Below are 24,089 nucleotides of genomic sequence, written 5' to 3' on the forward strand. Positions count from 1 at the left end.
ACCAGACCCCGGCAAAAACTGTTCCCAAGAGCCGTCCGAAACAGGAAAATCTGTTAAAGATTAGGAAAAATTAGGAAAAAACATCTTTTCAGGGGAAATGATCACGATCTTCCGATGCCATGTTGTTGCTTTAAGGTTCACTTTTGTTAAATGCAATTTGGTTTTTTTTCCCAACCTGTTACACATAACTTTTGTTTTGGAGCTGTTGTCAACTGTCCGAATGACACGGTCGTTTTATAGTCGATAGACTATCATTTTCTGCATCCAGTGGTGTAAGTAACTCAGCTTTGGAAAAGTTGGCACCTGGTTCGTTTGGCAGAACCTCGACCATATATAACAATAACGATTATGCGTAAAATGTTCTTTAAATCCCTCAATTTTACGTTACATTTCTAATAGAGTGACACCCCTATATGGAAATCGAAAATGTAGTCCTTCGTCAAAATTTTGGCTGACCAATGAAATATCAACATCAATTAATAGAACATCATTTGATCTCCGAGTAGTTGTACAGAATTTGTGTTTATATTTGGTTTTTTTTTGTGCTATATTTATTTTTTTTGTGTACAAATAAACATAATTTTCAGTGATAAAAGTTCATCGGAAACGTAGGAATCGACAATGCCGCCAAAGAACCTAGCATGTTGAACAGTGCATGCACTCCATAAACACTGCTGCAGAACTTCAATGCGCACCCTGTATTTGTATTCCTGAGCGCAATCAGCTTTGTTCACATACAGTGATTAGTAATCATGTTACGGGCACACGAGATGAAGAATAGAAGGTGGGAAGATTCACGGGTTTTGGTTGTTTTGAATTTTGATTGTGTTAGTATCCAGGAAGATAGGAAGTTCACATACCAGGCATATCAGTCAGTTACTCAAATGGTACAAAATTGAATGTGTCAACGAATAACGTTGAAAGAGGATGTACAGAAGCTAATTACAGATTTCCAAATCATATTTTTCGCATTATGAAAAAAAAAACAGAACATATCACGAACTAAAATGTTTAATTTTTTCTTTGATTTCAGAAATAGTATTCTAATGTCTACTATTTTCGGATTCTAGAGCAACTTCATAGAAGTTTGACTTTTGTCAGCAATTGTAATTACTTTTTTTTCACAGTTAGGGTGCTGAAAACTTCAGTCGTCTAACACTAAGACGCAAGCGGAAAACTTTTCGTCTCAATCTAAGTCATACGGAGTCATTTATTTTTCAAGCTCATTTTACATGAAAAAAACTTGCAACCTTTTTTCCCATGCACTGTCAAATGTTTATCCGTCAAAGGAACAAAAGATTGTGTGACTCTGACTTTGTTCGTTTATGTTTTTGGTCGACGTAACGAGAAGTAAAATTGAATTGAAATTAAGTTTAGAACACTTCAAAAATACTGAAATTTCAGTTTCTGTTAACATGTCGGGCCCTTATGATTTTGGACGCTAACATTGATTTAGGAAAAAAAACTAGTTCGTTCATTTCATTTGCGATATTTTTAAAATCTTCCCACCTTTCATTATCCATCTCGACGGGCACACACTTGGTTCAGAGAAATGGAAAAAAGAACAAGTGTCCCTACCTGTGTGAAATTAAAACTCAAACATTGTTCTAACTAAATCCAAAGTACCACTCTCAATTATCGCACGATATGGAATCAAATGAATTTCCTTTTTAACAGTGCACATCCTGAATGTAAAATGAGTGCCCGGACAGCAAACAAAAAAAAATCACGAAACGCCGCGGGAGAGCTGATGTCCTGGCGCCTGCCAGCTGCACGTTCCTAACATAACCTTCCACGCGGTAAGAAGATGGACTCGAGTGATGATATCCCTTCGTGTGAAGTGGACAGTTGGGCTGCGTAAGTTGGCAGCAGTTGCAGCAAGCAGTGCACACGAATCAGCGAGTGCAAATTCAATATGATGACCCCGGGGATATGGTTCGGCCGTACGAATAATCACACCCTCGTCGAACGCAACCATCTACCGCGCCTCTTACCACACCGGTCACCAAGCTCGGCGTGTTGAACTTTTATGCGCTAGATTGAGTTTAACGAGGATCAATTACGCGCTATAAATGAGGTCCGGAGGATTCAATGCTTTTCAGCACGCAGTCCCGATGCCTGCCGGGGGGAGGGAACGAGCTCCAGGAACGAGCAATGATGAAAGGGTTTCCACCCACTGCACACTTGAATTAACGCTTAATGACCTGAAATCAGGCCTTCTGGTGAGCATAAGAAGTTCAAACTGCCACTTCCGAAAATTACTTTTTCAGTGCCGATGACTCGGGTCGGCAGAGTGGGTCGCTGGATAAACGGCTCGAAACTGGAACGAATGAATTGGTTTTTGACACTACGCTGGATGACATTCGAGTGTTTGATTTTAACTATTGCCATTAAATCACCGATGGAAGTGATTGCCGTTCGCTATTAAATTGGCAATAAAAATTCAAATCAGACGTTATATTTCTTGCGGAAATAGCGAAATTAAGTTCAATTGATTCGAATTTGTTGGATATGGTTTGGGAAAAATGGTGCATTTCACAGAGTTCCAAAACAGCTCCACGATATGTGAGTGGATTACATGTCATTCAAATGAAAATATATTGCGCAGAGGTTGTAAATGCCAATCTGAATGTACAGGTTGAATGTGGAATGCTATTTTAACTTGATTTACGCTTGACTAACAATAGTGGAATCTAAACCCCGCTTTTGTATATTGACATGTTTGAACGGCATCGATTGGCTTTTTTTATTAACACGAAATCAGTATTATGTAGTGGATTTCGCATTGGTTGTATGATAATTACCCGCCTTGGGCCAGATATATCTAATACCAAATTGATTCATATACACCGTTTTGCATTGTATGTCATTATCCTCATGCTAAACAACTCATGTTGGCTACCATTAACAATACAATATTATATACTAGATACAATAAAATCAGAGCATTCAACAGAATATGAACTTATTTTATTTTCAGAATATTTTCGTCACACACTGTTTCGTTGGTATACTTGTCCAACCTTGTTATACTTGTTTTGACGTAAGATTACGTCTTTCGGGAACATATTGGGGTACATATTGAAAAACGAATATCGATCGCATCGTGAAAAATGTCCAATTTCAAACGTTTATTGCTCAGTCATTTCATGATGGATTGATGAGATTTTTACATAAAAACATTGCGGCACTCTATAACAATTTTTCATCTTGAATAAAATAATATATATCATGTAATTAACTATCGAACAGTTGAAAAATCTCAACCCCTATCCAAACGGTACTGATTGGTCGAAATTGACGTCATTTCTTTTTCGCCTGCTTCGCTTCTTTCGTTCCCCGATAAGTCAAATATTTGCATGGCGAGCGAGTGGGGGGCGCCTATTTCTCACATACCAACTGATATAAAAGGACGGTAGCATTTTTGGATTTCTCATCAACTTAAAGATGTAGAACCCTAGGTTGATCACTTGAAATGTATTATTATATTATAATGTAAACCAAATTAAGAAATAAAAAGAATTTAAGTGAAAAAAAAGAGTTGGATTTCTCATTCTCGTTCAACGCTCAGATCGGCAAACATTTAACAGACTTTAAACTTTACGTTCATTCGTCTCTAACCCTTAGAAGGGCCCTTGCGAAGAAAACTAGTTCATACTCTTTCTCGACCTACCTTTATAAAGACATTTTCATTGTCGCTCAGCACTCCTCAGCAAACGAGTCTGCTTTCGGCGGCACCAAGCGATGCCATGAGCAATATTCATTTAGGGAGGCAGATTAATCTCCCATCGAACTAGCAGGCCCAAAGGCAGTTTTGAATTGATAAAATTTAAATGTATTTATTTTTTTTATTTTGATTTTTGACGGCTCTTTTCAGAGCCACCAAATCATTATCAAAGAGTTTAACAATATAGTTTCTCAAACGAATCCAAAATCAGCATGTGGCAGATAGCCTAACGTAATCCTACGTCAACTATGCGGTCGTGTCTCAGACACAACCCTCCTGTGGCTTTTTTGTTGAGTAATTGACAACCTTTCGACAGATCCATTCAAAATAATTCGTACTATCAATTGTTGGAGGTTTTGTTATTCTTATAACTTCGTACAAACTCAAAATTGTCCCTTTAGAAAGGAGCACTCCACTAGGTCATAGCGCTAATTGACCGAACGACCTTGTGATAGAAGCTCCATATGCATTAGGCCACGATAATAGGAGAAAACAGAGAGCAAAACCTTACGATTTGATCGAACTAGAATGCTTTTCTCGGTATTGGCTCTCCTGGGCTCTTCAATTACACGATTGGGCTTTGATTTCGGCGTCATGGTCGTATACCCATGATTCGTCACCAGATATGAACTTTTCAAGTAAATGTTTATGCAAATTCTTTAATCCATAATTTTTGGTAGCAGAAAAACGTTGTCCAACCTGACGAAAAAAAATTAAATTAAGTACTGGACAAAATAAAATACTTAAATATATGTTAATATAAGGTACCGTCGATGGGGGTGAAAATGGGCCCAAATTTTAGTTTAAGTTTTCAAACTTTCTGTTGAATAACTATCGTAAATTAGAATAAAACACAATTCTGATTACGTAGAAATGTTCTCTAGTGATGAACACTCGTAAGTGTTCAAGGAATTGTTGAATAATATTAATTTTTTATTGAACTACGATTGAATGAAGGTTGACCCAATCTCACTCCTTATAGGGGTGACAATGGGTTAAAGTAGCGAATATTTCTTTCCATTTAGAATTGTGTTTAGAAATCAATTTCTCAATAATTTCAAGATAATTTAACAACATGTAAGTGACTTGAATTACTATTTGAGTTACGAAAATAGTGTCAATCCACCTAGAAGTGCGATGGAAATGTTTATATCCAGCCATTCCATGTTAAACCGGTATAGTGGTTCTTTAATTTTCGTGAAAAGAAGTAGTTTTACTCTTTATCGCAAAACATTAGACCCGTATTTTTTATCATAATTAATTTTTATTAATATTTTTATCATTTAAGGGTTGCCCAAAAAATCAAATTTTTCCCATTTTTTCCAAAAAAGAGTTTTTATATTCATAACTTTTTAACTACTGTACCGATTCGGATGATCTACATATCAAATTAAATGATGACTATTTCCATTTTAGGGTGGTCCGAAAGATCATTTCTTTCTCATTTTTTCCAAAAATTACCTACACAAAAAATTACTCATAACTTTTGAACTACTTCACCGATTCAGATGGTCGACATATCAAATAAAAGCCAATTAGCTAGTCTGTTTTCGAAAAATATAATACTTGCAGAAATTTTGGATTTTGGTCTTGTAATTATTGATTGTTTTTTTTTTGTTTACATTGCCTCGGGACCAAGGGCGCTTTATATTTTAATTTTTTTTCTTGAAAGCTAGATTTTTTTTTAGATAACATATTTAAAATTCAGAGATGCTTTATTTTTTGTTCTTGAGTTATGATTTTTCAAAATTAACCGATGGTCCAAAAAATCATTTTTATCTTTTTTCTAAAAATTATTTTTTTAAATTCATAACTTTTAAATTACCAGGCTGATTCAGAAGCCACATGAAATACCACATATGCATAAAAATTGGATTCTAGTCGCATAAATGTAGTCCTGTCACATAGGAATATTGAACGAAAACTGAAGACATTTTAACTTTGCAAAATCACTCGAAAATGAAAAAAAAAACACCTCTCCGATATTCGGATGTTATAAAAAATACCTCAGCTTTCAAGAGAAATATCAAAAATATGGTGACCTTAGTTCCGAAACCATGTAAGCTATCAAAAACAATTATAATCAATAATTATGAAAACGAAACCTGGTTTTTTTCGAGTGTAACATTTTTCAAACAAAATTAGCTCACTGGCTTCAATTTGATATATTGATCATCTAAATCGGTCCAGTAGTTCAAAGGTTATGAATTATTAAAACAGGTCATTTTTGAAAAAAAAAGGGGGAAAAGTTGATTTTTCGGACCACCCTAAAATGTAAATGGCCACCCTGATGAAAAAAATATTAAAAATGCGGGTCTAATATTTTACGATGAGGAATAAAACTAGCAACTTTCATGAAAATTTGACAATCACTGTATCGGTTTGGCATGGAATTCAATTTTGCGCTTGACCCATTCTCACCCCCACTCAGTGTGAATAAGAGATTATTTCGAAAATATTGAAATTCAAATGGAAATATTTTTTGATGTTCAAAATCAGTAATGACTCATCTGGCAAGACTTTAAAGAATAATTCTATCCAATATTTACAATTTTAGTAGTTTTGTATAGTGCTGGGCGTGAGATTTTTTCTAAGGTGCTATTTGATGGCTATTTACACATCAAACTTTGATGAATTATTAAATAATTATTATTTGTACTACAGTTAAGTATCATGCATTGGAAGTTTTGGAAATATGTATCCTATTAAACGGCTCACAACTTTCAAAGATATTCGCAATATTTGTCAAGATATTACTAATAGTAACTTTCTCCATTTTTGACCCAATTTCACCCCCATAACCCATTTTAACCCCCATCGACGGTATATGAACTCGATACATTCGGATAAATAAAAGTAATTAATATACTATCGATTGTTTTCAAAGAATTGCAGCATATGTTATTCACACTAAAGTATAATTGTAGTTAAACTCTATTTTCGCTTGGTCCAAATAAAGTACGTACTCTCAATAACATAATCATATTACTATTTTTCAGCTCAAACAATTTCGTCCCCTACCCCTCATAAGTCCAAAAAGATTCTTATCCCTGTATGAAACGTCAAAACAATGTGTTTGATTATTTGTTTACCATTATTAGTGCGCGATTCAATCTGATAAGATGGGGAAAAGGTAAGTTTCTATAAATATCGGTAATCTTGAGAAAATGATGGCATAATGACGGCAGACTATTACATCCGCATTTTGGAAAGGAATGTTGAACAGTCGGCACGAAAAGTTGGCTTAGATAAGAAATTCATTTTTCAACAAGACAACGATCCTAAGCATATTGCCGACAAAACCACTGCGTACTTCCGTGCTTCACGTATTAAGCTATTGGAATGGTCACCACAAAACCCGCACTTAATTTCACTTCATTTATTTATTTATTTGATAATTCTTCAACGGGCGCTAAGGCCCTCATGATGTAGCTTACTTCTAAATACGAATATTGCATTACATAAAAGTCGTCACATAAAGGGTGTGTCACATCAAATTGCATCACGGAAAAAACGCTGTAGAAATTCGCCCAGTAGACCGATCCTTTTGAAAATTTTAGACAGTAAAATAAAAACTATTAAACAACTTTTGGCATTTTCTTTTTATTCACACTTCGAGCCCAAGCCCGTATGCTCGCACCTTCCTCTTTACCCCGTCCATAAGGTTCTGTACAACGTCAGGTTGTAGTTTTTTTTTGAACAGAAATCCATTTTCTCTTGAAGTCCGCCTCCGATTTGACAACTTTTGGGTTCTTTCGAAGGGCCTGCTTCATAATCGCCCAATATTTCTCTATTGGGCGAAGCTCCGGCGCGTTGGGCGGGTTCATTTCCTTTGGCACGAAGGTGACCCCGTTGGCTTCGTACCACTCCAACACGTCCTTTGAATAGTGGCACGAAGCGAGATCCGGCCAGAAGATGGTCGGGCCCTCGTGCTGCTTCAATAGTGGTAGTAAGCGCTTCTGTAGGCACTCCTTAAGGTAAACCTGCCGTTGACCGTGCCGGTCATCACGAAGGGGGCGCTCCGCTTTCCGCAAGAGCAGATCGCTTGCCACACCATGTACATTTTGGCAAACTTGGATAGTTTCTGCTTGCGAATCTCCTCCGGAACGCTGAATTTGTCCTCTGCGGAGAAGAACAACATGCCCGGCAGATGACGAAAGTCCGCTTTGACGTAGGTTTCGTCGTCCATTACCAGTCAATGCGGCTTCGTCAGCATTTCGGTGTACAGCTTCCGGGCTCGCGTCTTCCCCACCATGTTTTGCCTTTCGTCGCGGTTAGGAGCCTTCTGAACCTTGTATGTACGCAGGCCCTCCCGCTGCTTGGTCCGCTGGACGAATGAACTTGACAAATTCAGCTTATTGGCGACATCCCGGACCGAACTTCTCGGATCACGTCTAAACTGCTTAACTACGCGCTTGTGATCTTTTTCACTGACGGAGCATCCATTTTTGCCGTTCTTCACCTTCCGGTCGATGGTTAGGTTCTCGAAGTATCGTTTTAGTACTCTGCTGACCGTGGATTGGTGGATTGGACGATTCCCAGCATCTTACAGATGTCCCGATGTGACAACTCCGGATTCTCGAAATGAGTGCACACGATGAATTCACGCCGCTCTTTTTCGTTCGACGACATTTTTCCAAATTTACGAAAAATTGACAGTGAAGCATGGCCAACGTGATCTATACACTCTTATCTGATTATAAGCGAAAGCTGAAGATATAATTCCTAAAAATTAAATTTCTACAGCGTTTTTTACGTGATGCAATTTGATGTGACACACCCTTTAGTCATAACATAAACCAATTATCACATGATAGTTTCATCATTAAAAAAAGAACTAAATATTCGACGAAGAAGCATTCGGGATAGATTAAAGTCGAACAGCCTGGCTACTCTGTTAAAGAGTCGTTGCAAACCACTGAATCCACCGAACATGCTATAATTCGTGCGTAGTACAGGAAATCGTAGCATCGAATTATTCCGGAGAGCTCGAGGTCGAACGTTGATATTGATGTTTTCCAAGAGAACGGGACAGTCTATGCGTCCTTGCAAAGCATCAGCGATCAGCAAAGCTCTAGCTGTGTCTCTACGAACCGACAAAGATTCAAAATTGATCAGCTGACAACGACTCTTGTAACTCGGTAATCTGAAGGGGTCTGTCCATGACAATCTACGAAGTGCATATCACACGAACCATCGTTGAACTGATTCCACTCTTTCGACGCCGTTGTTGTAATGGGGAGTCCAAACTGCTGAACCATACTCTAAAATGGAACGAGTTAGAGAGCAGTAGAGGGCTTTAAGGCAGTAGATGTCCGTGAAGTTTTTGGCAATCCTGAAGATGAACCCCAGAGTTCCGGACGTTTTATTAACCATGAACGAGATGACCTATTTCAATGAGAGTTGCGTGTCCAAAATAACTCCCAGATCCTTGACTTCGCTAACGCGCTCGACTACCGTGTCGAACAAGACATATTTGTATAATATGGTCTGTCTCGTACGCGCAAACGAGATAACAGAACATTCGACGGGGTTTACATCCATTCGGTTAAGAGTGCATCAATCAGCAAAAGCATCCAGCTGTCGTTGAAGAAAGCAACAGTCTTCTATTGAGCAGATCCGAAGGTAAATTTTCAAATCCTCTGCATATGATAGTCGTGGTCCTTCAATTACCTAATTCACGTCATTGAAGTAAATCCGAAAAATTAAAAAATCTTAAATCCAAATCCAATCGATAATTTGTGGTCCATTTTGGATCAAAATGTCGACAAGGGAGATGTCGCCAACCGTGGCAAACTGTTTAAAGCTTGCTGAATATCAACTGCTTACATACCAGAAACTTCGTTGGAAAACTTCGCCTCGGCGCCTGCAATTCGTGATTGAAGCTAAAGGCGGCCAAGATAAATATTAATGTAAAGAAGTATCAATTTTACATCAATTTTGAATTACAGTAATGCGTACTTTTTTGTACATCAGAAAATTAACAACTTCACAATAAATGCTCTTTTTAAGTGTATGTATCATTCTCATGTCGATGTATCCAACATACTGCGAAAGTATACCTCCAGTATTGTCTTTTGCGAGAACACTTTGAATATCAATCTGCCGCAGATTATACCAAAATCAAGAAGGTTTGAAAATATCACAGGTGTGTACTTTATGTTGTCCAATACTGATTTGATAGAGCTTGACTTAGTAGATCGCGATTGCGCTGTGGTCTCAATCATCAACAGGTGTGTGTTCGTTCTGCATGAATTCGTGACTATTGTTCTCGTAGCTGTTCATTTGCTTCGACACTTAGTTCAGGGATTTGATTAGTATGGCGTATTGCTAATCTTCGTACGATCATACTACGATACGATAATAAGCGTTAAACAAAGCATCAACAGAGCTGTGCATGACCTTTCGTCACTCAAAAGTGACTCACCAAGGGTATGTTAAGGTTTTAGTGAAATTGAATGAACCAGTCACCCATTCAAACACCCCGTTGATTAACTTTATAGATTTCTAGCCAGATTCAACAAGTCTCCGGTCATAAGAAGAAAAGACGAGTGACGGTGATAACATCACTTACGAAGATTTGATCGATTTCCTGTATCAGCGGGTCAGAATGATGAAATCCGTTGTCTCCGATATGCAGCACAGCTTCAATCAGCCCGGTCAAGCCAAAATGGCCTGACCGGGCTGATTGAATATAGGACAAGCCAAACAAGCCAAAATGGCATGTCCTATTTCAAAATGTCCAGTTTTATTCAAGATGTAATTTCGAAAATGTCGAGAGTTGGTATACCAGCAGCGTCTAGGCTGGAACTGCTTCCTCTACCAAAGTAGGAACCGTACATTCTCTTATAATTGCCGCATCTGTCACCAAAAACACCACATCCTGTTAAACGGAGCAGGAGTCCCGAATCTCCAATTCACTCCATGGCAAAGTCTTTCCTGCTATCCCAGAAATCGAATCCATCCTCTTCAACTGCATCCAAAATTCTCGGATCAGCGAACCCCGTTTCCGGAAATGGTCTGTGTCACGTCATCACTGTGAGCCGTTGAACCCTGCTATGTTAACGACTGGAAAAAATGTCTGTGAAGAACTGTAAACCAATACCACCACTCGAGAATCGTCGAGTCGCTACGATGATTCCTTACCACTCACCCATGATCCACTCGGCACTCTCGGTCAATTCCGTTCAATCGCTGAGCGTTACTTTGTGAACTTCTGGATACAATCACCAATAAAGTCTACTGAAGGCTTCATGGAAGAATACTCACGAATAAACCACAAAAATAATCTCGTGGATCTGTTAAACGAAACCTTTGTAGCTAATCGAATGGCTATGATTCAAGCTACTGCTGCTGAATCATATCACTGGAACAGTAATTTCCGAAGTTTCCAGAATTTCAAAATCAGCTCAGTCGTCAATCCAATCGACCTTAAGTGACATTCCTTTTCTTGAAACGGTCTGAAATGGGTATACCTGCCTCTACCTGCGTGATCTGTTGGCGAGAAGCCATCGCCATCGCTCAATCCCCATTGGATGTTGGAGACCAAAATCAACTTAGCCATTGCAGCTACAATCGGCTCCAAGTTTTCCGATAATTTATTCTGTCGGCAGTAGTACGCTTCGGGAAGATTCGCTGATATATTGCATACTAGATGCGATAGTCCTGTACCTAGAATGCCAAGAAGACCACCATCAACCCTACCAACTTCCGATCTATCTACATCGGGTGGTCGCCATTCACCTTTTCGTCGCCCACCGTGACAACAATGCAACAATCACTTTCAAGGGCACAGCAAACGAGCTGCCTAGAATCTACAACATGTTGAGATCCAGTGAAACCGATCTGAAATAGATTTTCCATTGATGTGCGGAATATGAAATTATTGGGTGGATCTAGAACGCGAGATCGACACTGCCAACATCAGCTGTGTACTTATGGAGCAATTCGTCGACCAAAAACCGAAAATTTTGTCCCGATCCTCTCTAGTTTTTTTTACGAAACCTAATGATGGAAGATACCCAAAATCACACTTTTCATTATAATATGATCAATTCAAAATACGACTGATTTTTTAAAAGGGCGTGTTCAAAATCATTGATCTTTCATTCAAAAAATCGTAACTCAAAATTTAGATGTCTGATTAAAAAAAAGGACGAAAACCTAACCACAGAACATGCAGGAAAAGATTAAAGATTTCGAATGCTTATAACTCGAACATTTATTAATAGATCGGAAAGATGTTAACATCAATTGATAGGGAAAAATTGTCAAATGTCATGTGTAAAGGTGTTTCCTGTCTAACACGGACTTCAAAACCAAGGTGCCTTGGGCAATCGGCTTTGTAAATATATTCAAGCTGCGAGTACTTTTCTACTGTAAAATACAATGATCGTTTGACGATCATTCCGTTCACATATTTTGGTAGTCCTAGGCTTCATATCATACATAAAAGGACGGTCATCAAATTTACTTTTCGTTATCACATCCACGTTTTCTTACTAAGCGCAAGTTCATGGGTCCAATCGCAGAACTGTTCATTGATTGATATTCTAATCTACCCGTTAAAATTATTTTTTTCTGTAAAATTTTAAGGTAAGTAATCGCTTAGTAAGCGATCGATCGTGAGTTCAAAACTCAGGGCCCTCATCGAACATCTTTGTGTTGTTACAGAGTAACTACGTCCTCGCAACAATCATCAGCGATGGAGATAGATCCACGGTCGAAATAAGATCGATTCATCCATACAACTGCTCTGCTCTGCAAGACACATCGAGCTGCTGTTCTATTTATAACTCAACAATGATCATATCAACTGTCTCCGCTGGCCGGAGGTTTAACACATTAAGAACGCTTCATTTGTTCGGATTCCACGAATGAGATCGTTTCCTTCGATGTGGATAAGATGAAGGCGAGTCATCGGTAGACCTTGTTATATTCTTGGCAAACTAAGGATGATTTAACCTTCAATTGTAGAAAACACGGGTTATTTCGTGATCCATCCGTAACAGACGGGACGCGAAACACGAGAAAACTTGTGAGCGGTCCGCAATGTGTTAACTGGATAATGGAAGAACAGAAGGAATACTCTTACGCCGAAAAATGGCAACTGTGTAATGTTGTAGCATTATCCTTAATCTATTATCATTTCCCACGCATGTTTCATCTCATTTCACACTTAGTGAAATTCAATTATCCAATTTCCCAAACCCCCGTTAAACCAAAAGTCATAAAGTATTAGTCACCCGCTATACGCTTTACGACCGATGGAGTAACATTCAAGCACCATAAAAAAACACGACACTTGTAGCTACATGTTTAGCCACACAGCGCAAGTGTCCGATGTTATGTTTATGACCCACTTAAGCCACGCTTGCGCGAGCAAAGCGGAAGGTTAAAACTCACAACATTTTGTACCACTTTTGGCCGTCCGTAGTCTATCTCTTTCTATTTTACCCTACTGGTGAGATGCTCCGCCCAGTAATAGCAATAAGGAATGTTTGTGTAGAGTTTAAGTGAATGGATGTAAACTAGTATTTAAGAGAGATGTCGGTGAAAATAAAGCAGCTCAGTATGAACGTGTATTCTCAGACTTATTCTTCATGGACAGAAAGAAATCACCGACTGACCTCGACAATGTGCTAGTTATAGATATAATAAACAAATGGGATAAAATTTTAAAAAAAACCTAAAATTTCAGTACTTCTACCAAAATTCGACATTATAATATCGGATTATTTTCAGACACAATTCTCGTGAAAGATTTTTCATCCACTTGCAATCCACTTGTTTCTCCGTTACATGGAATAAATGTTTGATACAGAAAATATGATAGAATAAAGACAGCCCTCCATTCCTTTCTCGAGTTTTTTATCTTATCTTCGCATTCGGCGATCCATTTTTATTCATATAGATAGAAGACGATATAGGAGTGCGTTTTATCACAACCGCGTTTTATCAACTATCGCAACCAACAAATGGACTAAGAACGCTTGTCAATATGTAATTGTAGAACACATGCGAATTGATTTTTTCGAATTTTCCCATTTTCCTTCAGAGTTTTCCCAAAATTTTCAATTGTCATGTTTGGTTTTAATATGTGTATTATTTTTATGGAACCCCCTCTCCATTCCAGAAAGGGGAGGGGTGTCATACCTTCATAGAAACATTCCTTGTACCCAAAAACCCTCACATCCCAAATTTGGCTCCATTTGCTTTATTAACTCTCGAATTATGCAGAATTTTGTGTTTCATTTGTATGGCAGCCTCCCCTTAGAGAGAGGGAGGAGTGTGTAACCACCGTAAAAACATGTATTGCACCCTAAAACCTCCATATGCCAAATTTGGTTTCATTTGCTCAATTAATTCTCGAGTAATGCATAAGTTTGTGTTTCATTTGCATGGCAGCCACCCTTTAGAGAGGGAGGAGGGGTCTCGAACTATCATAAGAACCTTCCTGTGCCCAAAAACCCCTACATACAAATTTTCATGCCGATCGGTTCAGCAATTTCCGAGTCCATAAGAATCAGACAGACAGACACAAATCCATTTTTATAGATAAAGATATAAGATATTTGAGGGGCTTAGAATGCAAGAGGTGTAAGTGACTTGATCGATTTCTCTTCATCAACTTTTTCTTTAGTTTTTAACTCAACTGCAAAAACGTTCCAATTTGCTATAGAAATCGATGGATGAGGTTCTGGCATATCTTCCACATTATCAAATACAGCTGGGAATGGATTTGCAGCTAAGTTATGGCCAAAAGAGAGAGTCGATGTAGAGAAATCGATCAAATCACTTACACCCCTTTCATCCTAAGCCCCTCATATATAACCCATCCATATTCAACCTCGAAAACAGTAGCAATGCTTCATTATGATCAATATTAGCGCAAATCCAATCCTAGTTGAAGGCAGTTTTGCGACTGGCACGCGAACCTAAATAACTTATAACATTCCAGTAAGACATTCAAGATGCTTGGTATTCCCCAAAAAAATTTTTGGAGCACAACCTTAACGCCTGCTTAGCCACAACGTCAGTTTAATGCATTGATTCATTCTCAAAAGCACCCAAGAAGCCCTTATGATGACGGAAAACAAACAATGTTAACTGCTTGGAAAAAGACTGAATTATGCCACACAGCTTGTACTCTGATGTAACACCCATCGATGCGAATTCGCTGATGAGTTTGCCTACTTCGCTGTTGTTCGATGCGGTGTCACACTCGCGAAGGCTCGGTTCAGTGCGTGCGCTTTTCACTGCACCAACATCGCGTTCATCATTAGATGACGCTTGCCTCGAAATGTTATTGCCCCTGGCAATGCGTTCGTTTTTTGCAGGGCTCGTGTCTGCCTTCCTCTTCTTCTTGCTCATCACACACAACGCGAAGCGTCCAATTTATGACGCGGGAAGAAAAACACACGATACGAATAACGCGAAAAACTAACAGAGAAACCAATCGACGATATCCAAGTTGGATTTCCACTGGTGGGGTCCAATCTTAGATTCGTGCGCAGCGAAAGTAAAGTGAACTGGATTGCTCAACAGTCCGATGCCGAATGAAAGTTTGCCTCAGCGAGATCCACTGTTTATACTCTAGGCAAGTATTCCCCTTCATTCTTCTACTTTTCCTTTGTTCACAGAGACTTCAAATCCTGCGTTTCCCCTTCGTTGGTCGTCGATAAATTGTTATTGATAGCTCTGTTCGGGAAAGCACACAAATGGACCGAACAAATGTATGGGAAAATGGAAACGCTTAAAGTTTTCATGAATTTTAACCATTTACAAAGCAGGGAATTCTAATGTATAGTATATTGATCAAATCTTAGGGATTTTCCGATTCGTTTAGTATGTAAATCGCCAAAATCCATTCGCGGCAAAAATAGTTATTAACGTTAACTTTATTTCACAAAAACGTGACCTGTTTTCTGAGTTGGCACCCTTAATGAAAGACGTAGTTCTACGTCAAAAATAATTCATCAATCAAAATCAGGTAGAGAGATTCAAATCGAACTCTGATGTGAAGTGTGAAATGAATATTAGTTGAACACGTGCAGAAAAATTTAAAATGTGTTACGAAAAATATTGTCGCTGGTTGGCCATCGCTTTTTCATCTGGCAATTGGATTTCTCATTGAATCTTATCGAATGTCTCAATATATCAGGTTTTTTTTTCTCATTTCTATATTTGAAAACTATAGGACAACACAGTGAATTTTGAACGCAATTGTATGGAAACGCACATCGTAGCACAAATTAATGAGCTGACCCCATTGTTAATTCAATTGTAAACGTTGTTAGTTTAATTAAAATGGCTAGCATTCAGATCGGACATAAATATGCAAATTGTTCCAGCAACAGCCGTCTGAAACCGCGATTAACACAAAGGCCCAACGTTCGATGAAAATATTAGTGTCACATAAATTGAAATTCCAATTGGACAAAGTTTAATTATATAGTTCCAGAATTGTAAACATTACAGCAAAGTGCTGTTTTGTGGTGGCATTGAACGTCATTTTGGCAGCAGCATTATCATGATCACACGCGTAATTTTTGTTCATTTTTTTATGTCTGTCCACCAAGCTGTTGAGCCTGGTAAATGATATGGTTTAGTATTGTAATTATTGCTCGAAAATAAAAACTTTTCGAATTTGCTACAGTAAAAATAAGTTGCGATTCAATCTTGAGAGTCATTAATGGAAAGGACAAGCCGCAGTGGTAATTGTGTGAAATCATCTCTTCAAGGTGTCAGTAATCTTTTCTCATAAATTTCCTTTGAATTTGAAGGGCCTATCAAACACTTGCTATTACAAAGCATATAACGTCTCAAGAGCTATCGATATTGAAGTAGAATGTGATAATCCGTCTAAAGCTCGTAATAACAAGTTTAGGTTAAAGAAACGGATAGTAGGTATTCGCAATAGAACGAATCACAGCATACCAATAGTGTCGGCCCATTTTCTCCAGATGCCCTTCTATTCCCAATATAAGCAGCGTTTTGTTTCTATCCACGGCTACACAACGATGGCTGTTTCCAGAACGAATTGCCTCCCGACTCATTGCGTGAGATTAGCAAATGAACAGCTAGAGCCGAGCGGCGAAATTGTTTGCCTGGCGCCCGAGAGAGCCTTGCGGTGCTTAATGTACAAATTTCCGTGATTGATGACAGTGCTCGAGTTAATAAAGACATCCCAGGGGCATTTTTGTAGTCCGCCCAGATAAGAAAGGCACTTCGTTCTAACACTTTCGGTAATAAGACGTATTGTTCGGTTTATCCCGTTAGTGTCACGGAAAAGGCGCCGAGATAGGATATCGTTACGGAGGAAAATCGGGTGGGATTTAGTCTGATAGATGATATGATCGTGACAATTCTCGAACGATAATGGTTTCGATTGAAAATTAGGCGAAGTCAGTTGAACCAACCGAACGAGATAGCCATCGGAGCCATATCGCCTGCTGCAAAATTGAAGAGCACATATAGTATAAATTTTATTTAGTATTAAACTCAAGCCGATAACCAATAACATAAATACTGGTTTGTGACGACAGTAATTGCCTTTCGGTGAGGGCCATTGACTTTGAAACGAAAAGGACATGTTATTTCGGTGATTGGTTCATCTGGAAACACAGAATGCTTACTTGGGTAAGATCTTGTCAAAATAGCTACCTAATAACTAATAGCAAATCTTTAAACATGGTTATGGCAATAAATTTCTCTTACTTAATTATTATTCGCTTCAAAAACGAATCCCTTTTTTGATGTTCGATATACAATTCCCCGGCATTACTGTGAGAACATTTGGAACCTAAAATATATATTGTCGAAAAAGTACCGAAAATGGAACGCTCTTTCCGAAACCAGCTTCAGTTCTTGCGGCGTAGCATAACCTGAGTAAATGATTTCATGAATTTCGTTTAATACCGTTAGCTTATTCTAGTCTGATCGATGCCCTGAATCAATGATAGTGTGGTGTGATGACTGGTATTTGGTATGTTCCTAATAGTTCTACAGCATTTCGTAAATTATCAGTATCTTTGTCATACTTTTTTACAATAAAACCATTCTCCATTCCTCAATACATGATACAATAACGATACTAAACACAAAACTGCGGGTGTTGCATTACATTTTGTGGAATGTGAGATACTATGACAAAATACTTCCTTCCAGCAAGCCCAGAATTGAATTTTATTGGAAACGGTATGGTTTTAGGATGAACGTTGAATGAATAATTGTGATTGTTTATTTATTGGTTAGTGTAGTGAAGTTTGTAGTTTTGAAGTATTCTCGACCTCAGATTCATCACTTGATTCTTGGAGAACTCTTCCCTCCAAAATACTAAAAAATTAGGCGGTCAGCACACTGATTTTTAAAGTATTTATAGTTTTCATACCTTCACACAAGAAAAGGTGGGATGATAGAGTTTGCGTTGCAAATTTCCTTCTCTCAGTGTTGCCACATATTCATCTATACTGGAAGGGGTAAAAACCTCTCTCACCTGTTCTTTTCCTTCCAAAAATCTGTACCATAATCTGTACCGTGAAGCATATTTGTTGCATAAAATAATTTTTTTTAGTGGTCTGAGCAAATATTACTCATGCCTCGAAATACTTACGTGTTTTTTAAAGCTATTGTTGAACTTGAACTTTAAACTGTCAAATAATAGAAGATCCGAGCTACGCACTGTACAATCATATTTTTGAATCTCAACTTAGCGCTCATGGCGACTATGCTAAGTCAATTTCGAAACATAGTTTTGATGTTGTTAGCACCTGAAAAAATTAGCTCGACGATTGCAGACGAGTAAGGTATAGTCAAAATATCAGAAACGAGGAACCTCTGCGCCGCCAAACAAGTAAACCGTTTAATATTTTATATTAAACATTTCGTATTCTCCGCTATCAAATTTATTGCTAATGGCACCATTTATACGCAATCTATATCGATTCATCATCGATAGCTCGTTTTTCACTGAAGACTCCGATCAGATACACCTCTAGCCCTGAGAAGGACCTTTGTGAAAGACCTCTTCTCCAAACTTTTTCTTCACCTGTCTTGAGAAAGACAATTCATTCTCGCTCGACATTCGTCAGCAAACGGTGTTCACTCTATAAACATTAATCGGAAAGTGAATGAATTAAATGAATTTCCGAGCGCGCACCTGCTTATATACAGTCTTTCGTCTCCGTCTTATACTTATGACAGACATACAGCTGTACTAGAGTTGTACTTCGAAAATTGTATGTCTGTCACCATGTACAGCGCTAGAACCATGCAAGCAACTCGGTACAATCGCTGTATCTGTACCGACCTGTTTCACCGTTGTATATGGCTACGGTTGTACTGTGAGCAGCGCCATAGACGGTTAGCGGTGGGTAGCATGAACAAACCGAATCAAAACACTTGGTAAACATTTTTTTCATTGACTTTCTCTTGAGTTAATAACTCGAATTGGACACTTGTTTGTTGAGTTTGATAGTTTAGATGCTAAATAAAAACCATTTTCATTCATAAGTGATTACTATCGGTAAATGTAGAATAATTCTCAATACGCGTCGACTCACTTTGTCTGTCACGAAAAAAAATTATAGAACTAAACCAGACCGTGGAGCAGAGATGGGGAAAGCAGTTCACTTTGAACGGCTCAGTTGTTAACCGTTCACCTAAGTGTACCAGTTCTATTGAACTGATCTTACGCTCTTTCGTTCAGCTGTATCCATACCGTAATCAAGAACTACATTGAATGTTAGCAACATACATAGGAGCCTCATAATTATTCATGCACTGCCATTGATACCATTAGGTTAGATAGGACATTTTCTAATTTATGTTTTATTTAATTACTGAGAAAAGAAAAGATGTTTTTTTTTCAATTCGCAAATTGTATGTAAAAATTGTGTTTCTCACTCGACAATGATGTATGAAATAATTTGATTCGTTCCATCAAATATAATGTTTAATAGAAGTTGAATCCGAGAAAAAATCCCACAACGACATTTCCCTATTTTCACAAACAATCCGGTATGTCAAACAATGGACAGAAAGCAACGAAAAAGCATTTTTCCAATTTGCTTTCTCTCTAGAAGATTATTTATTTACCCAACTAGCTGACCCGGCAAACTTCGTCCCGTCCAAAATTTGTTTTTTATTACCAATACCTTCAAACATTCACGTTTTCTTACTATGAGCAAGTTTATGGATCCAATCGCAGAACTGTTCATTGATTGATTTTCTAATCGACCCCGTTGGATTTACCTTTTACTATAAAATTCCTAGTATTTCTAACAAAACTCATCATTATAATATCAGATTATTTTCAGACATAATTCTCGTTCAAGATTGTTCAATCACTTGCAAATAACATGTTTCTCCGTTACATGGAATAAATGTTTTTATACAGAAAATATAATAGAATAAAGACAGCCCTAAATCGGACAATTCCATCCTCAAGTTCTGCTCTTATCACGTTCGGCGATACTTTTTATTGGTATAGATAGAAGAAGATATAGGAGTTCGTTTCATCACATTAAAATCCATTTCCCGTTTCGAACAAAGATCAATTTCGCTAGCGCAAACATCAAATTGACTAACAGCACTTGCCACTATGAAATTGTAGAACATATGGGAATTTAATTTTTCGAATTTTCCCTTATTTCTCAGAGTTTTCCGAAAATTTTCAATTGTCATGTTTGGTTGGAATATTTTTGGTTGAATAATATTGTGTAATATTTTTATGGGACCCCCTCTCCATTCCAGAAAAGGGAGGGGTGTCATACCATCATAGAAACATTTCTCATACCCAAAAACCCTCACATCCCACATTGTGCTTGATTAGTTCTAGAGTTATGCAGAAGTTTGTGTTTGTGTGCTCCCTGTAATTTGTGTTTCATTTGTATGGCAGTCCGCATGCCCTCAGAGAGGGGGTAAGTGTGTCGAACCACCATAGAAACATCTATTGTACCCTAAAACCTCCACATGCAAAATTTGGTTCCATTTGCTTGGTTAATTCTCGAGTAATGCCGAAATTTGAGTTTCATTTGTATGGCAGCCTCCCTTTAGAGAGGGGTGTGGTTAGTCTAACCACCATAGAAACATTTATTGCACCCTAAAACCTCCACATACCTAATTTCGTTTCATTTGCTCGATTAATACTCGAGTAATTCAGAAATTTGTGTTTCATTTGTATGGCAGCCCCCCCCCCCCCTTAGAGAGGGGGGTGGAGAGTCTAACCATCATAGAAACATTTATTGCACCCTAAAACCACAATATGCTTAATTTGGTTTCATTTGCTTGATTAATTTTCGTGTAATGCAGAAATTTGTGTTTCATTTGTATGGCAGTGTGGCATTTATTGTACCCTAAAACCTCCATATGCCAAACTTCGTTTCATTTGCTTGATTAATTCCCGAGGAATGTAGAGATTTGTGTTTAATTTGTATGGCAGCCCCCCCCCCCCCCCTAGAGAGGGTGGAGGGGTCTCAAACTATCACGAAAACCTTCCCCGGCCCCAAAAACTCCTACATACCAATTTTAATGTTGATCGGTTCAGTAGCTTCCGAGTCCATAACAATCAGACAGACAGACAGAAATATATATATATATATATATATATATATATATATATATATATATATATATATATATATATATATATAAGTTAACAACGTACCACCCTAGCCCCTGTAATACATCCGATCTCCGATCGCAACATAAGCAACGAAGCGATAGAACCCCCGGACACTCAACATGCGCGCCAGCATAAGGATCATCTCACTCAACACATGAGTGAAAGAAGAGAAGAACACGTGTGGGTAGTTTCGTAGCATAGGAAATGTAAAACAGAATCTAGCTTAGCTTGTAGGGACAGTTTAGAAATAAAGCCAGTCTAGTTTAAACCTCCGAAAAGTGTAGTTGTTCTTTTTTTTAAAAAGATCGTTCCCGTCTCTAAACATATAATTGGCGCAGTCGAACAGGCGTCGTGTTTTGGTGAATCTATCAATTCATTGAGTGAAAATCAGTTGAATTTGAAAAGTGTTCAGGCTACGTGTTTAACTCTCTAAGACTAAGCGAATACTAGTGTTTGCGAGGTGAATACAGAAGCAGCCAAAATTACGACGACCGGACCAAAGGAATTCCAGCGGATATGGAACACATCCTTTTCTTAATGTAAGTAACAAATAACTAAAAAACTAGTAGTAACAAAATATTAAACCACAAGTGTTTGAATAACTTTACCAAACGAAAATTGTTTTTGTTTCAATAATTTTACCAAGCGAAAGTTTCATTCAGTGTCCCAATAATTTTATAAAGGGAAAGTGTTGATTATTCTCAGAACAGCAATGGAAAACCGATTTCCAAATATTGCGAACGTAGAAAATCAGAGCAACTAAGATGAAGAGAGAAGGGCCGTAGAAACAGCGCAAATGTTTCAGCAGGCCGAAACAATCTTAAAATCTATGCAAACTCCGCAAGCTATTCGAGAGCTTCCGAATTTCGACGGAAATCCTGTAAAGCTCCATAGCTTTATTCGTTCAGTCGAAAATCTGATTCCATTTTTAACGGCATTGGAAAATACACCCTTTCATAGTGTGTGGCTCCAATCAATTCGAGCAAAAGTTATTGGCGACGCAGACCAAGTCCTGGAAATCTATGGAACTCCACTAGATTGGGATAGTATTAAAGAAAACCTGATCGCTTATTATAACGATAAAAGGGATAGCGTAACATTGACACTAGAAACAATACACTGAACGTTGCAAACAAAACATACAAAATGTACAGAAAATATCCAGAAATTATTTCACAAGAAATTCCCAGACAAACGATCTTGAATATCAAAATCCCAGTTTCTACGAAGAATGGAGATTTCTTAATTGAAAGCGATATCGAAATTTCACCTAATTTAATCATATGTGCTGGACTCTATCACGCACATGAAAGTAAAGCTTTTGTAGCGATAGAAAACAGAGCAAAAGTATCACAGCTGCTCAGTTTAAACTCCCCATTCGAAATAGAATCAAATAATTTCGAACAATTGAAATCTAGTACAGACTTAAACCACATAAATGATAACGTACCCATCAGTAACAGATACAGGAAACTAATTGACCAATTAAGATTAGGTCATTTGAATTCAGAAGAGAAAGCTCAACTAATAAAGGTCATAAACGAACACCAATCAGTATTTTACATCGACGGCGAATCACTTTCAAACACTTCAGAAGTTACACATTCAATACACACAAAAGACGAATTACCAGTATACCAGAAAAGCTATCGTTATCCTCACTGCCATAGGGAGGAAGTTAGCAATCAGATTCGAAAGATGTTGAAAGAAGGCATAATTAGACCTTCTATTTCCCCATGGAACTCTCCAATATGGGTTGTACCAAAGAAGAAAAATGCCTCAGGCTTACAAAAATGGAGAATTGTAGTGGATTACAGGAAATTAAATGCCAAAACTGTGGACGATAAATTTCCGATACCAAATATCACCGACATCCTAGATAAATTAGGACGAAGCACATATTTTTCAACACTGGATCTCGCATCCGGTTTTCATCAAATCGGTATGAATAAGAAAGACATCCAAAAAACAGCCTTCTCCACAGACGAAGGGCATTACGAATATTTGCGGATGCCGTTTGGACTAAAAAACGCTCCAGCGACGTTTCAGAGGCTCATGAACTCCGTTCTCAAAGGTCTTGTCGGATCCGTTTGCCTTGTGTATATGGACGATATTATCGTTTACAGCACGAGCCTGCAAGAACATTACGTTAATCTGAACAAAGTATTCAATGCTTTAGAAAATGCTAACCTAAAAGTGCAACTAGACAAAAGTTTTTTTTCTTGCAAAAAGAAGTCAGCTTTTTAGGACATATCGTCAACGAAGATGGTGTTAAGCCGAATCCAGACAAGATAGACGCAATAAAGAATTGGCCCGCTCCAAGAACTGAAAAAGATATCAAATCCTTCTTGGGAACGCTAGGCTACTACAGAAGGTTTATTAAAGATTTCAGTCGAATAACTAAACCTCTTACTCAATGTCTGAGAAAAGACGAAAAAATCGAACACGCACAACAGTTCTTAGACTGTTTTGAGAAATGTAAACAAATATTAACTAGTACTTCCGTGCTACAATATCCAGACTTCGAAAAACTATTTCACTTAACCACAGACGCATCACAACATTCAATCGGTGCTGTTTTATCACAAGGACCGATAGAAAAAGACAGGCCAATTGCCTTTGCCTCAAGAACACTGAATAGAAGTGAAGGAAAATATTCGACGATAGAGAAAGAGCTACTTGCCATTTATTGGGCAACTAAATACTTTCGCCCTTACCTCTTTGGAAAGAAATTTA

Source organism: Toxorhynchites rutilus, chromosome 3 (assembly GCF_029784135.1).
Source record: "Toxorhynchites rutilus septentrionalis strain SRP chromosome 3, ASM2978413v1, whole genome shotgun sequence".
NCBI classification, from domain to species: domain Eukaryota; kingdom Metazoa; phylum Arthropoda; class Insecta; order Diptera; family Culicidae; genus Toxorhynchites; species Toxorhynchites rutilus.